This window comes from Hemiscyllium ocellatum, chromosome 44, assembly GCF_020745735.1.
Source record: "Hemiscyllium ocellatum isolate sHemOce1 chromosome 44, sHemOce1.pat.X.cur, whole genome shotgun sequence".
NCBI lineage: Eukaryota > Metazoa > Chordata > Chondrichthyes > Orectolobiformes > Hemiscylliidae > Hemiscyllium > Hemiscyllium ocellatum.
The window spans coordinates 20,862,021-20,886,097 of NC_083444.1; positions in this window are offsets into that span (position 1 = coordinate 20,862,021).

The following is a 24,077-nucleotide window of genomic DNA, read 5'->3' on the forward strand; positions in this document are numbered from 1 at the left end:
TACATCCACAAACATTCATTCCCTCCACCACCTGTTGTCAGTAGTAGCAGTATGTACTATCTGGAAGATGCCCTGCAGAAAATCACCAAAGACTCTTAGACAGCACTTTGCAAACTCACAACTAATTCAGTATCGAAGGACAAGGGTAACAGGTACGTGGGAACACCATTACGTGTGAGTTCCACTCCAAGCCACTCCACACTGAATTGTGAAGTCCTGGATTTCCCTCCCTAGCAGCATTGTGTGTTAAAGCACTGCGAATGGGCCGCAATGATTCAAGAAGTCCCCTTGCCACCACCTCCCCAAGGGCAAATAGGAATGGGCAATCAGTGCTGGCCAACCAGAGACACTCAAGTCCCTCAAACGAATTATTTTATAAAGAAACTATGGAGAGCACAGGTGTCCCTGATGTGCTCTGACATTGATTTTGTTCCGACTATTTACTTCGTGGAATCTGTTCTGTGAAACAAAAAATGAAGAAAACTGGATATTCTCAGCGGGTCAGAGACGGTAAACTCAACAGGTTGAGTCATTCCTTGCCCAAATGGAATGGATGTTGCCAAGTTGCTGCTATTCATTTTCCTTTCGGTCCATTCCTCTTGTGGACTGTTCACTACATTATCTGCTGCATTTAGTTGTTGACTTTCAGGCGTTACTTGGATTTCATAATCGTCAATTGAATTATTTTTATAACTGGGCTTTTTAAGGTATATTTTAACTGTTCTCTGAAAGTTTTCTGTGTCACCACACAAATAAGTGCATTTGAGCAGTAGCCTAAGTCCCGCAGCATATATGTGACTTGTTCAAAGAGATGCAAAGCAGCAGAATCCAAAGAATAAACAGCTTGAAAGTGATGTAAAATATACATCAACCAGAAAAATAGGAAACTGGCAAGATATAGAAAGTAGTAAAATTTTAGAATTCCGTCTGGTCTCTGCCTCTGGGTCATTCACTGTTTTTTTCTCTGATCACTGAGCCCTTTTTGCGTCTTCATGGCTTCGAATATATGCCTGACAATCAGAAGGTTGATAAAAAGAACAAAAATGAATGACAAAAATGGTGTCAAAATGTTCAAAATATTTAAAACTTGCCCACCGAAGGTCACTGTAATAACTGGACCTGATATAGCAGAACCACGGGACTTTATTGATGAACTTTCCAGGTTTATATCGAAAGTAGTTGGGAATGTTCTTTATAGTAAAGATAATGCAGATTGTTGCTACAACCTTCATTGCAGTTTTCTTTGTGCAATATTTAGCTTTCATCTGATGAAAACAAATGGCAACAAATTGATCAAACGAAAAAGCAGCAGTGAACCAGACAGAACAATCAACAGTCAAGAGGCTGAAGACAGAGATAATACTACAGACAGGAGTGATGTCCAGGAAACATGTTGGATAATAATAGTAACGAAATCGATAAAGTATAGCATCAAAAGTAATGAACAGCAGATCAGACAATGTCATGGCCAACAGATAGCAAGTGGTGCATTTCGAAAGTGCACACTTTTCCCCAGTCAAGAATGCAATCGCCACAAGAATAACTGTAAGAGAAGGTAAAAAGACCTTGAAGTTACGAGTTTGATAAGCTCTGTGCCTGAGTCCAGAAAGTTAGTGAAAATTGCTATTCCACATCAAACGATGTTTCAAAATTGTAAACCTTAGCAGCAAACTCTCTCTGAATGAATTATTTGCACTTTTAAACGACAGAGGGAAGAACGTGAGCAGCAGATTACTCAGAGAAACACGGTCATGTACTCAGTGCTTTATTAGGGTCCACAGCTGTTTATTCCACCTGCTTTATAATTTGCTGTGACTGGCTGGAGTTTCCTGTAAAACCACAACATCCTCACAAAGACACCACGGATCAATAAAACAAAGAATGGAGACACATAATATTGTCATTGATTGCACAATTCCTGTAATTTGTCAAGGAATCGCCACTGCTCAGATTGAATCCAGAAGAGTATATTGACATGATATCAGCTACAGTACAGGCCACAGAATCAATCCACAATGTTCAGGAATAGAAGCCCTGCACAATATGAAAAAAGAAATTATCCGGTCCTGAGTTCCTCTCTCGTGACGAAGGGCTCATGCCCAAAATGTCGATTCTCCCGCTCCTTGGATGCTGCTTGACCTGCTGTGCTTTTCCAGCAGCCCACTCTTGACTCTGATCTCCAGCATTTGCATTCATCACGTTCTCCTACAGAATTAAACATCCTAACGATCTGTTCCATGGAAATATTCAGCAGTGAATGCAACCACCATGTCCCAGGTTGGATACACACTACAATCAAAAGAAATTCAACGTTTGTCACAGACACCCCCACTTGTACAAGACTATCAACTGCAGACTCCACCCAAACGAAATCTCAATCCATGCAGGATTTGTCATTGCAAATATATGGTTTGGAAGTTACACACTTAATCTGGGATGAAGCAAAGCTTCCTGCCTGATGTCCAGGCTCACGTTTCCTCACCGAGGCCATCTCCTTCCGAACAGAGATCCCAACCCTCTCCCCTCCCAGATATAGAGTACAAGCTGGGGATGGAAATCCCCATAGTTTACACAGAACTAGCCGTGGAGATCATGAGAATTGTAACACAGCTTTTTCGAGGACACCCAAGTATGTACTGTGACTTGGTCACAAGACCTACATCTGTAGATTCAGGCCAATGCCAAAGATTAGAGGAGATGTTCGCCAGCGGATAAATCGCAATTAATTAGGAGCTGTTGATAATGATCTTGGGAGCTGAGTTTGATATCCACAATCGTTGATGTTAGAAATTAAATTCAATAATAATCTAGCTGTCTGATTTCAAATGAGGATGAGTGATCAGTTCTCAGCAGAAAACAAATCTCACACATTAGTGTCCTTTAGATATGAAATTATCATCTTTATCTTGTCTGGCTTGCAACTGACTCCAGAACCACAACGAACTTGTTGACTCTTACCTGCTCTCTGGGCAATTAGGGAAGTGTGGTGAGTGTTGTCCTAACCAGTGAAACCCAAACCTATGCAATAAATAAAGGGAAATTAAGCTCCCCATTCACAACCAGCACCCCGCTGCAGATGACTGCTCCCTTGTTACACCATCCTATACATATCAAATGATCCCCTCCAGATTTGATTCACTGTTGAAGGTAATGGACCCTCCAATTGAGTCAGGTTGGTTTACTGGAGTAGGGAACACCAACACATCAACCAGTACCCATCACTGACAACCGAGCCAAAAGAAGACAACCGAGGAAAAAGAATCGGTCTCCTGATTTAAGACCAGTTAGAATTGGGAAATACATCAGCTTTGGCAAAATAATTTATGACACGGATTATCCACAGAGACAGCTGATACCCAAAATTGACAGAACCTCAGTATCAATCATCCGGACTTTCACCTTGGGTATATCTCCTGCTCTCTGCCATATGAGACATTCTCTGTGACACTGACCATTCCTTCGGGTTCACAAATATCCTCTTGCAGAGTTGGCAATGGGGATTATTTTTAAATGTGACATTTAGTGGCCAGGCCAATGTTCATGTCCTAGATCTATTCGCCCTTCTCATGGCATTGGAGAACTGCCTGCTTGAATGTCTCCATTGCCCGGGGTGCAGAAAACCCACAGTGTTTTGGGGGGAGAATTGCAGAACTCTTACCCCACAACAGTGATGCAATGATAATATGAAATCTGATCAACATGAAATCTGGATTGTCAGGCTACTTACATGCAATGGTGTTTCTATGCATCTGCTGTCCTTGTTCTTGCACGTGTTTGAGGTCATGGGTTTGCAAGGTGCTGCTGAAAGAGACTTCACGTATAACTGTTTTACATTTGAAGGTGAAATTCACTGCGGATCGCATGTGTCACTGGTGAATGGCGTGAGTACTGAATGTGGTGATTGGCATGCCTTTCGATCATCTGTTTGTCCTCCACAATGTGGTGCTTTGTGAGTGTTGCACTCACTGTTGTATTTGAGCTACACGTGGGAAGAATCCTGTCCAACCCCAAGCTATGCTTTCTGGGTAGCAGACATTGATTGGAGAGCCAAGACGGGAATTTATTGGCACTGTAACCAGATTATCTGACAAAATCCTGTGGCTACTGCACTTGGCTGGCTGGAGCAGGTCTTTTTTTGTCAATCATTGGGGTAGATTGTTCAGAACCATGCATTCAGTGATATCATAATCAGCCAATGGGAGATACATTTGGAGACGATCACTGCTTGATGCTTTTGGGATGAGAATCTTACTTGAAATTGTCGGACAAAGCTGAACGTTATCTCGCTGGACAAGAATACAGCTGTCTTCATTTTGTAAGGAGTAGATGGTGCTGAAAATTGTGCAGTCAGGAATAAACATCAACAGTTTTATTTATCCCTTAACCTCTCTCGGAGAGAAAGAGAGAGAGCGGGGGTTGGGGAGAGAGAGAGAGACTGAGACAGACAGACAGACATCTGGTGGTGAGTTGAGCCGAAGGATCACAGGGCTGGATGGCTGCTTTGTGATGTAGAGTTACACCAATAGCACAGGCTCATTTCTCACCCTGTGCAGAGATCACAGTGAAGTTCCCAACTTGTCTACCTCATCCCTCCCCTAGGCATGGTCACTGTGGAGTATTTTGAAAATTGTGTCATTAAGCTCAGCATAAGAAGAGTTAAACTGCAAATGTTAATTCAAAAATGGAACTTGCAATTCCAATTGGAATCGATTCAAAGCAGACATAAACATACGTCACAAATAGACTGCGGCCGAGAAATTGTGGTGAGCGTGTGAGGACCCTCTTATGAGTGTCATCTTGTGGTTAGGTTATGTGATTTCAGAGAGGTTTTTTTTGTTTACAAAATATATAAAGTCACAAAAGAAGAAGCATGGTTGTGGACGTCTCAACTTGTAACCATCTAATCGTTATATAACAAGAAATAACGCTGAATTTTTTTTAAAAAAAATTCCTAACCACCCTATCAGCACCAGAGATAAACAGCATAGATAAGGTCACGAGCAAAGGTCGTTTCCCGAGAGTAAGAGAGCCCAAAACTAGAGGTCCTCCGTTTAAGGTGCGAGGGGAAAGATTTAACAGGGTCCTCAAGGGCAGATTTTTCACACTGGATCGTGCGTTTATGGAATGAATTGCCAGTCGTAATTGCAAAATACAGTTCGAAGTTTTAAAACTATTGTTGGACAGGTACTTAAATAGGCATAGTTTAAAGGGACATAGACCAAATAAAATGAAATTGGACGAGTTTAGTTTGGCAAACTTGGTCAGCACGGTTGAGTTGGACCAAAGGACCTGGGGAGTGTTACTGAACAAAACCTGGGGTGAACGTTCCTTTAAGGTTGTATCTCAGGTACACAGGGTAGTGAGGAATGTGTTTGGTACATTTGCTACTAATTATCATGTAGTGAGTACAGAAGTTGGGAGGTCATTTTGTTGCTGCATAGAATATCACTTAGACTACTTTTGGAATACTGAGTTCAATTCAATACTGAGCTCTCACTGCTATAGAAAAGAACGTGAACTTGAAAGGGTTCAGAAAGGATTTACATGGATATTGCCCAGATTAGACAGTTTGAGCTACAGAGTGCGTCTGAATAGGCTGGGTTTATTTTCACTGCAGACTGAAGGCTGAGGGGTAAACTTGCAGAGGATTTTAAAATCATGAGGGTCGTGGATAGGGTGAATAGCTAAAGCCGTTCTTCCCCCTAGAGCAGGGAATCCTAAACTAGAGCACATGAATCTAAAAGATGTTTTGAAACTTGGAAGAGTTCAGAAATGATTGACAAGGATGTTGCCAGAGTTCGGGGATTTGAGCGATCGGGAGAGGCTGAACAGGCTGGGGCTGTTTTCCCTGGTGCGTCAGAGGCTGACGGGTGACCTTATAGTGGTTTACAAAATTATGAGGGGCGTGGATAGGATAAATATTCAAAGTCTTTTCCCTGGGGTCAGGGAGTACAGAAATAGAGGGCATAGGTTTAGGGTGAGAGAGTAAAGATATACAAGAGACCCAAGGAGCATTTTTTCATGCAGAGGGTGGTACGTCTATGGAATGAGCTGTCAGAGGATGTGGTGGAGGCTGGTACAATTGCAACATTTAAGAGGCATTTGGATGGGTATATGAATTGGAAGGGTTTAAAGGGATATTGGCCAGGTGCTGGCAGGCGGGACTAGATTAGGTTGGGATATCTGGTCGGCATGCACAGGTTAGACGAAGAGTCTGCTTCCATGCTGTACATCTCTATGACTCTAAGATGGCAAAGATTTAAAAATGACGCGAGGGGCATTTTTTTTCATGCAAAAGATAGTGCATCTATGTGTGGAGGCTAGTGCAATTACAACATTTAAAAGGAATTTAGGTTCGGTAAATTAATAGGATGGAATAGGGGGAGATATAAAGGCCAAATTATGGCACATGGGACTAGATTAATTTAGGGTATCTGATTGGCTTGAATAAGTTCAATCAAAGTGCATATTTTTGTACTGCACAATGCGATGGGTCTATGTGAAGCACTTTGGTCATGATGGAATGGCAGTTCAGACTTGATGCACTGAATGGACTAGTTGTGCTCCTCCATCTTATGGTCTTTCCATGTATTTGCTAATGTCATACCTTTATATTACAGAGCCCACGGGTTGGAAAATGCACTCTGGTCCATTTTTCAGAAAGGTTACTATTAAGTGTACGCGGTGGAGGGAATGAAGGCTTGTGAATGTGGTTCCAGTCAAGTGGTTTGATTTATCCTGGATTATATTAGAGCTGCCCTCAGCAAGCTATGTGAGAAGTATCCCATCACACTCCTAACTCACCATCTATGAGGACAGGCTTTGAGAAGTCAAGGCATAAGTTAGTTCCTGTAGGATTTCAAGCATCTGACTGACTTTTGCGAACATTGTATTTATTGACTCTATTAATCACCTTGTTGAGAAATGGCATGTCACAAGTATGGAAGAGGTGAGACTTAGCTGGGTGCTAGGGAATTTACCACTACACCAGAATAACCCTGCACCCTGTGTTCATTATCATGTTCCTGTTTAGTTTTAGGTCATGAAATAGCCATGATGTTAACTGCTTGACTGGGCTGCAAGCCTGAACAATATGACTGTACACTTCACAAGAGAGTGGATTAGACTTGTGACAATTCAAAATGCACTTAGATTTAGAGAAATTACAGCACAGAAACAAACATTTCAGTCCAAATAACCCATATCCCAAATAAACTAATCCCATTTGACAGCATATAGCTTATGAACCATTCCTATTCAAAAACCTTTTCAGATGCCTTTTACATGTTTCAATTGTGGCAGCCTCCACTATTTCCTCTGTCAGCTCTTTACATGCATGCACCAACCTCTGCATGAAAAAGTTGCACCTTAGATCTCTCTTAAGTCCTTTCTCTCTCAGCTTAAACCTATGGCCTTCAGGTTTGGACTTCACCACCACGGGGTGAAGACCTTGGCTATTTTATTTATACCTCTCATGAATTTATAATGCTTCTTTCAGGTTACTCCTCAGTCTCTAATGCTACAGAGAAAATACGACTCCAAGGAACCATTGTTCAGCAACACTCTCCAGGAGCTTACCATTAACAGTAGACATCTGCTCTGATTTGCCTTTTCAAGACGCATTGAATCACATTGATCTAATTTAATCTCCGTTTGGCAGTACTCAGCCCATGTGCCCATCTGCTGTAATCTGAGGTAAACTCCACTGTTGACCAGTACACGAACAAATTTGTTTTCTGCAAACTTATTAACTAAACCTCCTAACTTCTCATACAAATCATTCATTTAAATGACAAATGCAGTAGACACAGCACTGATCCTTGTACACACTGTTGGTCACAGGACCTCAGTCTGGAAAGCGAGCGTCCAAAATCACCCTCTGTCCTCTACGTTCAAGCCAGTTCTGTATCCAAATAATTAGACTGTGTATTCCATGTGATATAACTTTTCAACCAGTCTACCATGAGGAAATTTCTCAAATGCCTCACTGAATTCCAGATAGATCATGTTTATTGCTCTGCCCTCATTAATCCTCTTTGTTACTTGTTCTAAAAAAAACTCAACCGAGTTCGTGAGAGATGCTTTCCCATACACAAAGCCTTGTTGACTATCCTTAATCAATCATTGCCTTGCCAAATACATGTAAATCCTATTCCCTAGGATTATCTCCAACCATTTGACCACCACCAATGTCTGGCTCACAGATCTATAGTTCCCTGACTTTTACAGGACTAACTTTCTTATTTAATAACACCATGTTAGCCAATCTTCAGTCTACCAGAATCTCACCTATGACTAGCAATGGCATAAATATCTCACCAAGAAATGACCAATTACGTTCCTAGCTTCCCCAAAGTTCTGGTGTCCACCTGATCTGGTCCTGAGCATTTATCCACCTTTATACGTTTTAAGCCACCCAGTACCACCACCTCTATAACAGAGACATTTTTCAGGATGTGACAATCTATTTCCCCACATTCTGCATCTTTCATATCATTCTCCCCGAGTTACACGTTTGTTCTTAATGTGTTCGTAGAAGCTCATTGGATTTTCCTGAACTCCGTTTGTCCAAACCATCTCATGTCCCTTTTGTCCTCCGGATCTCCATCTAATGGTCATATCTACTGCCTTTCTATTCTTCAGGAGATTCAGTCGATCTTTTACATATGCTTCCTTCTTTTTCTTGATCCAAAACTCAATTTGTGTAGTCGTCCAATGGTTTATACACCTACCACCCTGGCCTTTTACTCGAACGGGAGCTTACTATCTCTGGATTCTTGTTTCCTCGTTATTTTATGTTTTCCGATTTGCCAGCCATCCCTTTAACCCTGAGTTATCCTCACCAGTACATTAGTCCCCTTCAAATTCAAGGGCAATCCATCCTTCAGAAACCGGTCACTTCTACACCAGAAGAGATTCTAATAAATCAAAACTGTGAATCCCTTTCTCCTGAAACAGCTCCTCAGTCGTGCATTCTTCTCTTGTATCCTACTAGTCCTACTATCAATATTTCGTGGTACTGGGAGTAAGCCAGAGTTTACTACTATCAGAGACCAACTTTTTTATGTTCCTGCCTTACGTTCTACATTATCTTCTCTGAAACACATCCTTTTCTCTTCCTTTGTCATTAGTTCCAATGGCTACAACTGTCTCTTTCTGCTCCCACTCCCGTTTGCAAACATTCTGATTCCTGATTAAGGCCTTATGCCCAAAACATCCATTCTATTGCTCATCGGATGCTGTGTTTTTCCAGCACTACAGTCTCGACACTGATCTCCAGCATCTGTAGTCCCCACATTCTCCTTTGAGCATATACTTGCATCTGGCCAAGATATCATTGATCGTGGCACCAGCGGGGCAATATACCGTTCTGATGTCTCCTTGTTGGCCGTAGAAACATCTATCTGTGCCTCTGCTTATAGCAATCAAATTCAACAACCAGAACAAAAAATATTAACACCTACTCTCGCTGCCTTAGATTCCAATAACGTTAGTCCCAAATTGGAACTATAGAACAAATTCTGCTAAGAACCCTCAATCTGTTGTGGACCAAGCCACACCCTCTCAATACACTTTAAGAAGTTAGTCAAAACACTTTTTTTAATTTCAAGTTGGATGTATCTGGGATATTCAAGAAGTAATGCTGCTGATCAACCCATACGGAATTTATAAGATTGTTGAACCACAAGCAACAAAAACAGAATTTAGAATTACTTAATTATAGAACATGGAACATGACAGCTCAGTACTGGTTCTGGGCCACTCGATGTTGCACCAGCCTGTGAAACCTATCTGAAGCCAATCTAACCTACACTATTCCATTTTCATCCATATGTTTTCCAAAGATTATTTAAATTCACTTGAATTTGACGATTCCACTACTGTTGCAAGGCAGGCCATTCCACACCCCTACTGCCGTCTGAATAATGAAACTGCCTCTGACATCTTCCTTATATCTATCACCCTTCAAGTTAAAGCTATATCCCCTCGTGCTAGCCATCATCTTCCAAGAAAAAGAAGTCGCACTGTCCATTCCACCTAAACCTCTGATTATCTTATATGTCTCAATTAAGTCACTCTCAATTTTCTTTCTAAGGAAAACAGCCTCAAGTTTTTCGACCTTTCCTCGCAAACCATCGCTCTATACCAGGCAACATCCTTATAAATCTCTCCTGAACCCTTTCCAAACTTCCACATCATTGCTATAATGCAGTCACCAGAACTTACACAATACACTAAGTGCAGTTGCGTCTGATTTTTTTACAGCTGCAGCATGACCTCACTTCTCCGAAAGTCAATGTTCCTATCAATAAAAACTATCAAAGAGTGTGACTTCTGAACAACCTTATTAAACAGGGTGACTATTTTCAGGGACCTATGGACAGGGACACTGAGATCTCTCTGCTCATCTACACTCCCAAGAATCTTACCAGTAACCCAGTACTCTTCAGTCTGTTGCATCTTCCAAAGACAGTCACATTTAACCTTTCATCCCAGTTCTGCAGCGTATCTATATCTCTCTGTATCCTACAACATCCCGCAGCGCTATCCGCAAATGTACCAACCTTAGTATCATCCACAATTTACTAACCCATTCTTTACACCTTCATCCAAGTCATTTCTAAAATGACAAACAGCAATGGACCCAAAATGGATGATTGCAGGACACCGCTGACCTCCAAAATGAATATTTCCCATCAACAACCACCCATTTTCTTTCAGCTCACGAGTATCTAATCCAAACCGCTAAATCAATCCCAATGCCTTGCCACCATATTGCATGCAATAGCCTACCATGGGGAACTTTATCAAACGCCTTAGTAAACTCCATTTACAAACGTTTTAAACTCATCCACATGTATGGTCACCTTCTCAAAGAACTCAATAAGTTCTGTTAGGCATGTCCTGTCCTTCACAAAACCAAGTTGACTATCCCTAAACAACTTATTCCTTTCTAGGTGATTGCAAGTCCTATTTCTCATCATCTTTTCCAACAGTATACCACAACCGAAGTAAGGCTCACTGGTATATAGTTACCAGGTCTGTCTCTACTCCCCTTCTTGAACAATGGGACAACATTTGCTGTCATCCAGTCTTCTGACTATATTGCTGTAGACAATGAAGACATAAAATCAAAGCCACAGGCTCTACAATCTCCTCCCTGGTTTCTCAAATAACCGAGGACAAATCCCGTCCAGCCCAGGGGACATATCTATTTTCACACTTTCCAAAATTGATAAAACTTCCTCCTTGCATAGCTCAGTCCCATCCAGTCTACAAGCCTGTATCTCCGTATTCTCCTCGACACATTGCCTTTTCTCAGGGTGACTACTTATGAAAACTATTCATTTAGTGTTCCCCTGTCTCCTCTGACTCCACACACAACTTCCCACTACTATCCTTGAGTGGGCCTAATCTTCCTCTAGGTATTCTTTTGCCTGAAGTACCGATGGAATGCCTTAGGGTATTCCTTGATCCTACATGGCAATGACTTCTCATAAACCCTCCTGGCTATTCTTCACTTTTAATTTAGGTCTTTCCTGGCTAACATGTAACTTTCACACGGCAGAACTGAGCCTTCATGTCTTATCCTAACAAAAGCCATTTCTTCTTGACAAGAGCTTCAGTTCTTTACTAAACCACCACTCCTTCGCTGGACAGTTTCCACTCTGCCTGACAGGTACATACTTATCAAGGACCTGTAGTCGCCTTACCTTGAATAAGCTCCACATTTCAATTGAGCTTGCCCCCTCTGTTCCTTCTGCATCCCATGCACCCTTAATTTTGCCTAATCGCGTGGTAATCACCTTTCTGCCCGCTATAACGCTTGCCCTGCGCTATACATCACGCCCTTTCCATCACGAAAGTGAACGTAACCGAATTATGGTCACTATTACCAAACTGTCCACCTCCCTCCCAATCTAACACCTGTCCGGCTTCATTAATAATACCAAATCAAATGTGGTCTTGCCCTTTTTGCCTGTCCAGCATTGCGTCAGAAAACCCTCTTGCATGTATTGGACAAAAACTGAACCATCGAAACTATTTGAACTATATTATTCCCAGTCAATATTTGGAAAGTTGAAACCCCCCATAACAACTACCCTGTCACTCTCGCTCCTATTAAGAATCATCTTTGCTATCCTTTCCACTGCATTTCTCGACATATTCAGAGGCCAATAGAAAACTCACAACAGGCTGATCATTCCTTTCTTATTTCTAACCTCAGCTCATACGACCTCAATAAATGAGTCCTCAAACATCCTTTCTTCCGTTGTAATACTGTCCATGATATAAGTACCACAACTCATACCCCGCCCCTTTTGACCACCATTTACCATCTTCCCTGTTCTTACTGAAACCAGGAAACTGCAATGCTTCAAGTTCTCCCAACTTATTCTGGATGCTCCTGGTGTTGAAGTAAACACACTTCAAAACAATTTCTTGGTTTCTGGTGCCCTATTGCGATCTGGAAACTTCATTTCTGACCTCATTACTTTGGACCTCATGTATACTGGAACTACAATTTCGGTTCCCATTCCCCTGCTGTATTAATTTAAACTCTCCTGAGGAGCCTTAGCAATTTTCTTCCACATGATATTGGTACCCCTCTCGTTCAGGTGAAGACAATCCTATTTGGACAGATTAAACCTACGCCATAAAAATCCCCAAATATTCAGGAATCCATACTCTATCTCCTGCAACATCACTGCAGACATGTATTCAACTCCTCTCTTCACAAGCACGTGGCATGGCTAACAAACCAGAGATCGCAACTCTGCTTATTCTAGCTTGAAGCTTCCATTCTATTTTCCTGAATGTCTGCCTCCAATCTCCATTTCTGCTCTTACTTATGCCATTAGTGCGTATTTGCACAAAGGCTTGAAGCAGCTCTTCCTCCCACTCAAGGATCCTGAAAACACGATCAGAGACATCACAAACTCTGGCACCTGGGAGACAACACACCAACGTGAATCTCTCTCTTTCCCACAGAATCTCCTATACGTCCCACTAACTATGGAATTCCCAATAAGTAATGTTCTGCCCTTCTTCCCACTTCTTTTCTGAGCAACAGGGACAGACTCTGTGCCAGAGTCCTGTGCTACTTTGAGTACCTCAGGAAAATCGCCCCTCCAACAGTTTCCAAACGCTCTACTTGTTGTTGAGGGGAACAGTCACAGGGAAACCTATTGCTTTCCTTCCTGTCCGCTGACTGTAACCCATCTAACTTCATTAAGTACCTGAGGTGCGACAACCTTCTTGTAACTCCTCTCAATAACCCCCTTCGCCTCCCGAATGATCCAACTTTCATCCAGATCCAGCTCCAGTTCTGGAATATGGTTTTCGAGGATCTGGAGTTGGGTGCACTTCCCACAGATGCATGAGGAGCATTCGACTACCCTGACCTCCATTCCCACTGTTCTAAATTCCAAAGAGACGACTAAAACCTTAAAAAAAGGGAGTCACCTTATCAGACCAGCGCACAGAAACTTTATTTTTGGTTAGACAAGGTTGACGGGTGGAAGAAACAATGCGACTAGAATTCCGGGTAAGCAATTGCCTAAATATAAAGCCTCACTGACCCAGCAGGCTCTTGTCTGCTGCTGCTCAGCATGCACTCTGCCTATACATGTGGTAACCTTTTGTACTTGAAACTTAATCTTCCCATCAAGCACCTGGCCTTCTATGTCCTTCCTCCTACTGCAACTGCCGCTGAATAAATGTAGGAGTGAAAACATACATTCCAAAAATGAATTGTTTGGAAGACAACCAACTCAAAGTTGCAACAGAATGAAGGAGCTGTTCCAATACGCAACATCCCAAAGCTAAATGTAAAATTTAACACAGGTTCATACAGGCAGAAGAGATTGCGGAGGGAAGACTCAGGTCAGAAGCATCTATTGAAACATGGACCATTTTCCATTTGGGAAAGGAATATTCAAGGCTATGCATGCTATCGTAAGGACAGACTGATGGGCGGGGGGTGGGGTGGCCCTGTTGGTCAGGGATATTATTCGGTCCCTTGCGCGGGGGAAACTAGAATCAGAAGATGTAGAGTCAGTATGGATAGAGTTGAGAAAATCTAAGGGTAGAAAGACCCTCTTGGGAGTTATCTCCAGAACCCTAAACAGTAGTATGGTTGTTGGTTATAAGTTGAATAAGGAGCTGAAATTGGCCTGTCGCAAAGATTTACTACAATTATTATGGCGGATTTCAACATGCAGGGAGATTGGGAGAGTCAGGATGGTATTGGACCTCAAGAAGGAGACTTTGTAGAGTGCCTCAGAGATGGATTCATGGTACAGCTGGTGCAGGAGCCTACCAGGGAGAAGGCAATTCTGGATATGGTATTGTGCAATGAACCAGAATTGATCAGGGACCTCGAAGTGCAGGAGCCATTAGGAGGTAATGAGCAAAACACAATAAGCTTCAATCTGCAATTTGAAAGGGAGAGGGAACAATCGGTCGTGACAATATTTCAGTTGAATAAAGGGAACAATGGAGCTATGAGGGAGGAGCTGGCCAAAGTTCAATAGTGCAATACTTTAGTAGGGATGACAGTGGAGGGACAATGGCAGATGTTTCTGGGTATAATGCAGGAGATGCAGGATCAGTTCATTCCAAAAATGGAAGAAAGATCCTAGGAGGAGGCAGGGGTGGCAGTGGATGACGAGGTATGTTAAGAAACATATAAAGACAAAAGAGAAAAAGTATAATATAGCAAAGATGAGTGAGAAAACAGACGACTGGGAAGTTTTTTGAGGATGTAACTCTGAAGATGGACGAGGGAGATCCAGTGGATGCAGTGTACCTGTACTTTCAGAAAGCCATTGATAATGTCCCACATAGGAGGTTAGTGAGCAAAATTAGGGACATGGTATTGGGGGCAAAGTATTGACTTGGATTGAAAATCAGTTGGCTGACAGGAAACAAAGCATAGTGATAAACAGCTCCCTTTCAGAATGGCAGGTGGTGAACAGTGGGGTACTGCAGGGATCAGTGCTGGGATTGCAGCTTTTTACAATATACATTAATGATATAGAAAATGGTATTAATAGTAACATTAGCAAATTTGCTGATGATGCAAAGCTGGGTGGCAGGGTGAAATGTGAGGAGGATGTTAGGAGATTACAGGGTGACCTGGACAGGTTAGATGAGTGGACAGATGCATGGCAGATGCAGTTTAATGTGAATAAATGTATGGTTATCTACTTTGGTGGCAAGAACGGGAAGGCAGATTACTACCTAAATGAAGTGAAGTTAGATAAAGGGGCAGTAAAAAGAGATCTGGGTGTTCTTGTACAACAGTCAATGAAGGTAAACATGCAGGTACAGGAGGTAGTGAAGAAAGCTAAAAGCATGCTGGCCTTCATGACAAGAGGGATTGAGTATACAAGCAAAGAGGTTCTTCTGCATCTGCACAGGGCCCTGGTGAGACAGCCCCTGGAATATTGTGTGCATTTCTGGTCTCCACATTTGAGGAAAGACATTCTAGCTATTGAGGGAGTGCAACATAGGTTCATGAGGTCAGTTCCTGAAATGGCGGGACAATCTTATGTTGAAAGATTGGAGCGACTGGGCTTGTATACCCTTGAGTTTAGAAGACTGAGACGGGATCTGATTGAGACGTATAAGATTATTAAAGGATTAGACACTGGAGGCAGGAAACATGTTTCCGCTGATGGGTGAGTCCCGAACCAGAGGACACAGCTTAAAAATAAGGGGTCGGCCATTTTGGACAGAGATGAGGGAAAACTTCTTTACCCAGAGAGTGGTGGGTGTGTGGAATGCTCTGCCTCAGAAAGCAGTGGAGGCCCAGTCTCTGGATTCGTTTAAGAAAGAGTTGGATAGAGCTCTCAAGGATAGTGGAATCAAGGGTTAAGGGGATAAGGCAGGAACAGGATACTGATTAAGGATGATCAGCCATGGTCACAATGAATGGCGGTGCAGGCTCGAAGGGCAGAATGGCCTACTCCTGCACCTATTGTCTATTGTCCATAGTGACAGCTTCTCTGCCATCAGCAGTTTCTGACAGTCTGCTAAAACAAACCAATTTAGAAAATAACCCAAACATGAAATCTGGCCATTCTGCTGCCATCGTTTAAAGTAACCACTGCCAAACATATCGCTATCTCTGACTTTACAATCCCTCTTGAAAAAAACTCAAAGGCAAAATAACATTGTTGAAGAAGCAATGCCTTCACAGCAGGCCACTATGACCAGAGCGTGTATTCACAGTTAAAGTGATCACTCATTTAAGACAAAGATACTTTTTGCTCTCAATAGGGAGTGAAACTTTGGGAATCTTTCTTTACCACATAAAGCTGTGTCCTTTCATTTATTCATGATTTAAATTGAGAGAGTGTTAATCATTTGTAAAGTTCAAGGGTGATAGCAAATTGCGAATGGTGTTGAAGGTTGTCAGGTTATACTTAATCTCATTGAATAATGAACGAGACTTAATGGATGTATCTCCATCCTATGGTCTGGAGTGTTAATGATGGAACGTTTCCATTAATAAATTTTCACATTATCATCAACCCTCTGAAGAGCATTCCACCCAGGCCGACCACCACTCCACTTCTGTAACCCAGCATTTCCAACTTAACCTGCACATACTGTGGGAGGAAACTGGAGCGTTCGTTGAAATCCCACACAGGCACAGAGAAAATGGACAAACTCCATGCAGTCAACAAAGGCCGGAATCCAACCAGGATCCTTGACTCTGTGAGGCAGCAATGTTAACCACTGTAACACCAAACACCCTGCAGACCAGATAACATCAGCAGAGATTTGTTTAACAAAAGCTCAAGGTCTCCGATCAGAAAAGGAAAATGAACAGTGCCTTTCAAATGTACAACAATTCCCCTGGCAGAGGAATCAAGTTTTTTTTTCTTCAAGCCAGTCACCCAAGCAAAAGAGATTTAGAACATGGAACATACACAGAACATTACAGCACAGTACAGACTCTTCAGCCTTCGATGTTGCAACAACCTTAGAATCCAATCTGGAGCCCATCTAACACACACGATTCCAAAACGCCATCACTCTACGACTAAAAGCTAATTCCCTATATACATTTTTAACAACCCTATCACTTGAATGGCAACTTCCAGGAGTTTATGCACATAAACACCGAGATCTCTCTGTTCATCTACACTACCCAAAAATCTTACCATTAGCCCATGCTCCGCATTCTTGTTTCTCCTTCCAACGTGCAGCACCTCACACTTTTCTGCACTGAACTTTGTAGCCACATCTTAGCCCAACTCTGCAGCTTATCTATCCTCTCTGTAACCGAAAAAGTCCTTCAGCACTCTCCACAACTCTACTGATCTTAGTGTCATCGACAAATTTACTAACCCATTCGTTTACGCTATCATCAGGTCATTTATACAAATAACAAACAGCAGTGAACCCACAATACATCCTTGCAGTACACCACTCGCAACTGAGGTCCAGGATGAGCATTTCCCATCAACCACTACCCAGTTTCTTCTTTCACCTAGCCAATTTCTGATCCAAATTGCTAAATTACTCTCAATCCCACGCTTCAATATATTGTGCAATATCCTACCGTGGGAACCTGATCAAACGCCTTTGTAAAATCCACATATACCACATCAACGGCTTTACTCAGATCTGCCTGTTTGGTCACCTTCTCAAAGAACTCAGTAAAGTTTGTGAGGCACGACCTGCTCTTCACAAAACCGTGTTGATTACCCCTAATCAGTGATTTACTTTCTAGATGATTACAAATCCTATCCCTTTTAAACTTTTCCAACACTTTACCCACAACAGAAGTAAAGATTACTGGTCTGAAATTACCAGGGATGTCCTTATTCCCCCTCTTGAGCAAGGGAGCATTTGCTAAACTCCAGTCTTCTTGCACTATTCCTGTGGACAATGACGAGATAAAGATCAAAGCTGAAGGTTCTGCAATCTCCTCTCTGGCTTCCCAAAGAATCCTAGGATATATGCCATCCAGCGCAGAGGACTTATTTATTTTCACGCTTTCCAGAATTTCTAACGTGTCCTCCTCCTTGAACCTCAATCCTATCTAGTCTAGTAGCTTATACCTCAGTTTTCCATCAGTTTTTTTTTCACGTGAATACTAACGAGAAATAATCATTTAGCATATCCCCTGTCTATCCTATGTACATGTTAAACTTCATACTGCTATCCATGATTGGCCTGAATCTTACTCTGGCCATTTTTTTATGACTGATATACCAAAAGAAAGATGGAGAGTTTTCATTGAGCTCTCCGCTAATGATTCCACATGTCCCCTCCTGGCTCTTCTGAGTTCTTTCTTGAGGTCTTTCCTGGCTAACGTGTAAGCATCCGAACCAAGCCTTCACGTCTCATCCTAAAATAAGCCTTCTTCGTCCTCTTGACAAGAGCTGTATCTTCTTTAGTAAACGTGGGTTCCCGTGCTCGACAATTTCGTCCTTAGTTTGTGGAGCGTCTACTCCATCAGGTTAAAAGGCTCCTTATAGGCAATGTGAAAGAAAAATGCAAACAAATAATGAACAGAAAGTAGTCAATTCAAATCGTATTGTGTAGTGTTGATGCACTCCCCAGCCCCTGCAGAGCCCACATGTCTCGAAAGATACATTCCCTCTCGATGGACACCCATGTGCAGAGATAACACAAAGAAGAGTTGACAGTCAGGCACAATGAAGATAAAAACAATGACTGCAGATCTGGAAAACAGATTCTGGATTAGTGGTGCTGGAAGAGCACAGCAGTTCAGGCAGCATCCGAGAAGCAGTAAAATTGACATTTCGGACAAAAGCCCTTCATCATTGAACTCCATACACAACCTGCTACCAGGACCAGTTAAAGGTCTCTTTGGCCTGATCCAGGAGCAGACCTATAAAATTCCATCTAGTCTGTCCATCTCTCCCTGTATCGGGTGCCCATAAAACAGGAACATGGGGAGAAAGAACAAAAGATAAGAGTGGCCTCTTCAAAAACTAACGAGTGATAGCAAATGAAAAAAAAACTCAGTTTCATTGTGCAAAAGAGTTTTGTTAAGCCCACAAGGACTATGTGTGGCTTAGCACACTCTACTTGCTCATGTTTCATAGAACTTCTGCGAGCAGCACTCTCCATCTCCGATCCTGATGGAAAATGGAAGGACCCCTAAATTTTAATCACATTTCTGTGGACCTACAATCATGTATATCCCAGAAAACTTCCTTTCCTGAAGGATATGAATAAATCGCAATTTTATTATAATTGGCAGAGATTACATGGTGAGAAATGGGTCTGGGTTGGTTACCCTTCGGAGGGTTGGTGTGGACGAGTTGGGCCAAAGGACCTGTTTTCACAGTGTAGGGAATCTAATCTAAAGGGGCAGCAAGGTGGTTCTATGTTTAGCACTGTTGCCTCACAGCACCAGGGACTCGGGTTTAATTCCAACCTCGGGTGACTGTCTGTGTGGAGTTTTCACATTCTCGCCGTGTCTGCATGGGTTTCCTGCGTGTGCTTCGGTTTCCTCCCACACTCCAAAGATGTACAGGTTAGGTGAATTGGTCATGCTAAACTGTCCATAGAGTTAGGTCCATTAGTTAGGGGGAATTGGACTGGGTGGTTTACTATTCGGAGGGTCAGTGTGGACTAGTTGGGCAGAAATGCCTGTTTCCCCACTGTAGGGAATCTAATCTAATCTAATTATTAGAGTGGCTTATGATACCAGATTGTTTGCACTGAATTCAAATTTCACCATCTTTCTTGACAGGATTCAAACTCCTATCCCCAGAATATTAGCCTGGGGTTCTGGAGTTACTAGTCCAGTGACATTTCCGCTTACAGCACCACCACGATCTTGTGAAATGTCACAAGCTGGCAGCATTGAAGGAAATCTTCGAGTGTTAGAACGGGAGGGTAACAAGAACTGTGAAAGGCTCATGCTAGTGAGTTGTGAAAGGATTTTTTGAAAATGAATTGGCAGTCCAAGGAAAAGAATGTGAAAGACTTCAGTTAAGTAGAAATTTTTTAGAGAGAGAGAGAGAGAGAGAGAGAGAGAGAGAGACACACACTTACGGTGACATATTCTCAAAGAAATATACTCATACCCACACAAATGCGCACTCACACTTATATATTCCTCTCTAAATTCATGTCAGAGAAGAATCCATCTCTCCCCTTACTCAGACACGCCCGCACCATCCCATGCTCATGCACACACGCAACTATAGCCATTCCCTCACACAAGCACACACACTCCCTCTGACCCACTCAGACACACAAACATAACTGATGAATTGTTCCATTCAGGAGTCTTATTTAACTGATAATATGCTTTTTAAAATAATTTTAGACAGTGCACAACTTGAAGCTACAGGACGATTGCGTAACTTATTTTATGTTATTTTAGCGGTGGCAATGGCCCAGTGGTATTAATACCCTGCTGTTAATCCAAAAATCCAGATAATGTTCTGGGCAACCAGCTTTGAATCCTGCCACGGCAGGTGGTGGAATTTGAATTCAATAAACATTTGACACTAAGAATCTAATGGTGGCAATCGATCGATTGTCAGGAAAAACACATCTGCTTCAATTATGTCCTCCAGGGAAGGGAGCTGCCATTCTTACCTGGTCTGGACAACTTGAGATTCGGACTCTTAATTATCCTCTGGTCAATGAGCCAGAAATGCTGCCTAGACAGCAACGGTCTCATCCAGTGAATGAATAATGGTTAAAAAAATCTGTTTTAGGGATGACTCCAGGATAAAACTCTGAAACAGATTCTGAACAAGGCCCTACAATTACAATTCAATTTTGACTGCCATGTCGTCTTTTGTATTTTCCGAATGCACTGTTTGTTTGAAGTATGGACAGTAAGACAAACACTGCTTGAGGCGTTTAATTATCTCTGCGCAGTAGCTCTAAACAGTTGTGCAAGTTTGTGTCTTAGTCAATTGAGACTTGAAGATCATTTCAAACACCACTCTCCAAAACCAACTTTCGTAAGAAAATTTGACATTTCTGCAATGCAAGAATGTATGAATGAACACAACACGTTTGATTCTATCTGGTGTTTACAACCTCGGAGTCAAACTGAAGCCTCCTCTGTTCCTGCATCCAGTTTGACATTGTACCATTTAGCTTTTATTATCCCTTCTCATTCTAACATCCAAAATCATCAGGACAAGTCCCACTCTATTTCATTTGCAGGAAGCTGAGAAATGATAGTCTTCAAATTGTGAGATGTGTTTTAATCGACAAAGCGACATGTAATTCCGAAAGAATTAGTCAGTCAGCTATTTAGGTTTGTTAGCGGCAACCATTTCAAGTTAGCACAGCACTGACATTGACTTTATAAGTAGGAAGATACAAACGAGAGTTGCGATTTGGGAATCCGTGTCCATTTGAGTGCAGTATAGATTCACCAGAATGATAGCTGGACAGCAAGTGCTTAATAGCGAGAGTATGAAATGACACAGAACTAAGGTTGCATTCCTGAATTTTGGAAATGGTGAAAAACAACTGAAATTTTGAAGACCATAATGGACACTGTTCTGATCAAGAGAAAAAGGCTTCTTCCTGCTTCCGGATGGGAAATTAAAATCATCATCTTAAAGTCTGACAATATTTTGAATCCATTTCAGAGTTTTGATCATATACTTATTACAATTATACATAGAAATTCACAACATACCAGATATATTTGTGGAGAGACGTAGATTATATATATACTCACACATTGGATTTTGACATTTCTGGCTGGGTTGGCATTTGTTGCTCATATGTAGCTGATCCCGAGGAGGTGTCAGTGAGCTGCCTTCCAGAACTGCTGTTATCCATTTGGGGCCGATAAACCCACAATGATGGAAGGAAGGAGTTCCATGATTTTAAAACAATTGCACTTGTGGAACCAACATGTTTTCCAAGTTCGGGTGGAGAGTGGCTTGATGTAAAATTGTCAACTGGTGGTGTTCCCATTTATCTGCTGTGCTAGGCATTCTAGATGTTCTTGCCGTGGTTCTGGATGTAGCTCTTTAAATAACTTTGGTAAATTTCTGCAGTGCGTCTTATCTATGGTACATGCTGCTGCTACTGAGCGTCGGTGATGGAGACAGGGATATTTGTGACTGTGTGCTGAGAAAGTTGCACTACAAGCTTATTCAAGCTACAAACGAAGAGGACATCTTATCCAGATGCGATCTCATGATGTTTTTTCACAATTTGCGTTGCTTTAGTGTATGTATTTTTTGGAGACTTTTATCTTGAACAAAAAAACACAGAAAGTTGCAGAAATGCTCAGTCTGTCGGAGGGAATACACGCAGACCAAGAGGTTGAGTCATTCCTTGCCTATTAGAAAAGCAGTGTTATCATGTTGCTTACTCCTCTTTTTCCTCTCGGTCCATTCCGTGAACTCCTCATCCCATTATCTGCTGTGTCTATTGTTGGCTCTCAGTTATTTGTACTTAATCATCAATTGTTTTAATTTTACAACTGGATATTTCACAGTATACTTTGACTGGTCTCAGAAGTTTTTCTGTGCCACCACATAAATAAATGCATTTGTGAAGCAACTTAGGTTCCGCAGCATAAATGCAATTCGTACATACAGACGAAAAGCAGTGTCATTCAAAAAGTAAACAGCATTAAAGTAATATAAAATACACCCCAACCTGAGAAGTATGAAACTGGCACACATGGCAATGAGTAATGCCACAGACTTTTTTCTGCTCCCTATGTCTGGGTCAGTCTCTACTTTTCTCTGACCCCTCAGTGTCTTACGCACATTAATGGACTCGACGATCTGCCTGACAGTCAGAATGTTGACAGAGAACAAAACAAAAAGGGAACATTGGTGTTAAAAGTCGTTCAAAATATCTAAAACTTATCCACCGACTGTCATTATAATAACTGGACCTGACACGACAGTACCATGGAACATTGTTATTGATCTTTCTGGGTTTAAATTTAAAATAGGTGGGAATGATCTTTAAGGAAAAGAAAATGCAGATTGTTGCTAGAACCGTCATTGCAGTTTTTTTCGTGCAATAGCTAGTTTTCATCTGATGAAAACAAATGGTGACAAATCGATCAAAAGTGAAAGCAACAGTGAACCAGACAGAACAATCACTGGTCAAGTGGCACAGGGCCTTGATAACGCTACACACAGGAGTGATATCCAGGAAACATGCTGGATAATAAAATTGTTTAAATTTAACAAGTGTGACAAATAATGCAATGAACAGCAGATCAGATGTTGCCATGGCCACCATATAGCGAGTGCTGCAACCTGAAAGACCACACATGTACCGAGCTAAGGTTATAATCACCAAAACACTAACTGCAAGAGAGAGAAAGGGGAAAAAGAGACTTGAAGCTACTGAGCAATAATTTTCTGTGCTTGAGTCCAGACTAAAGTAATGGCACAATGATATGAACTTAAAAGAATATTAACCGCAGCAGCAAACTGTGTCGAAATGAAACATTTGCAATTTTAAAATGCATAGGGCAGAACCTGAGCAGCAAATTGCTCACAGAAACACAGTTATGTAATCGATTTTGGGGGGATTAGCAGAAGTTAATTTCACCTGCTTTGTAGGTAACTCGGAATGCCTGGATTTTCCCATAAGACCACAACATCGACACAAAGACACCTGGGATCAGTAAAACGAATTATGGGAGACACTGAACACATTTCTGTACTTAGTTTAGTCGCCAAGACTTACCAATGATCAGACCAAGCTAGTTTTTTGTTCTAACAGTATATTGGCACCTCCCTCTTCATTAACTAATATATCATTAATTGTGTGGAACAATGTGCAATCACAAGAACACGTCGCTAATTTGAAAATTAAAGTAGAGGGAAGCGCATTGTAGAGGTAGCTGCGGATTTTGAGGTGCAGGATATGACGTTGAAGAGTTGTGGCAGAGATATCTGACAATTGAGATGATAGACCTTGTATAGTTTAGCTATCTTCATGTGTGGTCTGGATGAAACTGGAGAGAGTTGTAATCTCATGGAGTTTACTTTTTGAGACGTCCATTATTGTGAACGTTTATTTGTAATCAATGTGTTTCACAGATGAACATTTTCTTTAAGGAT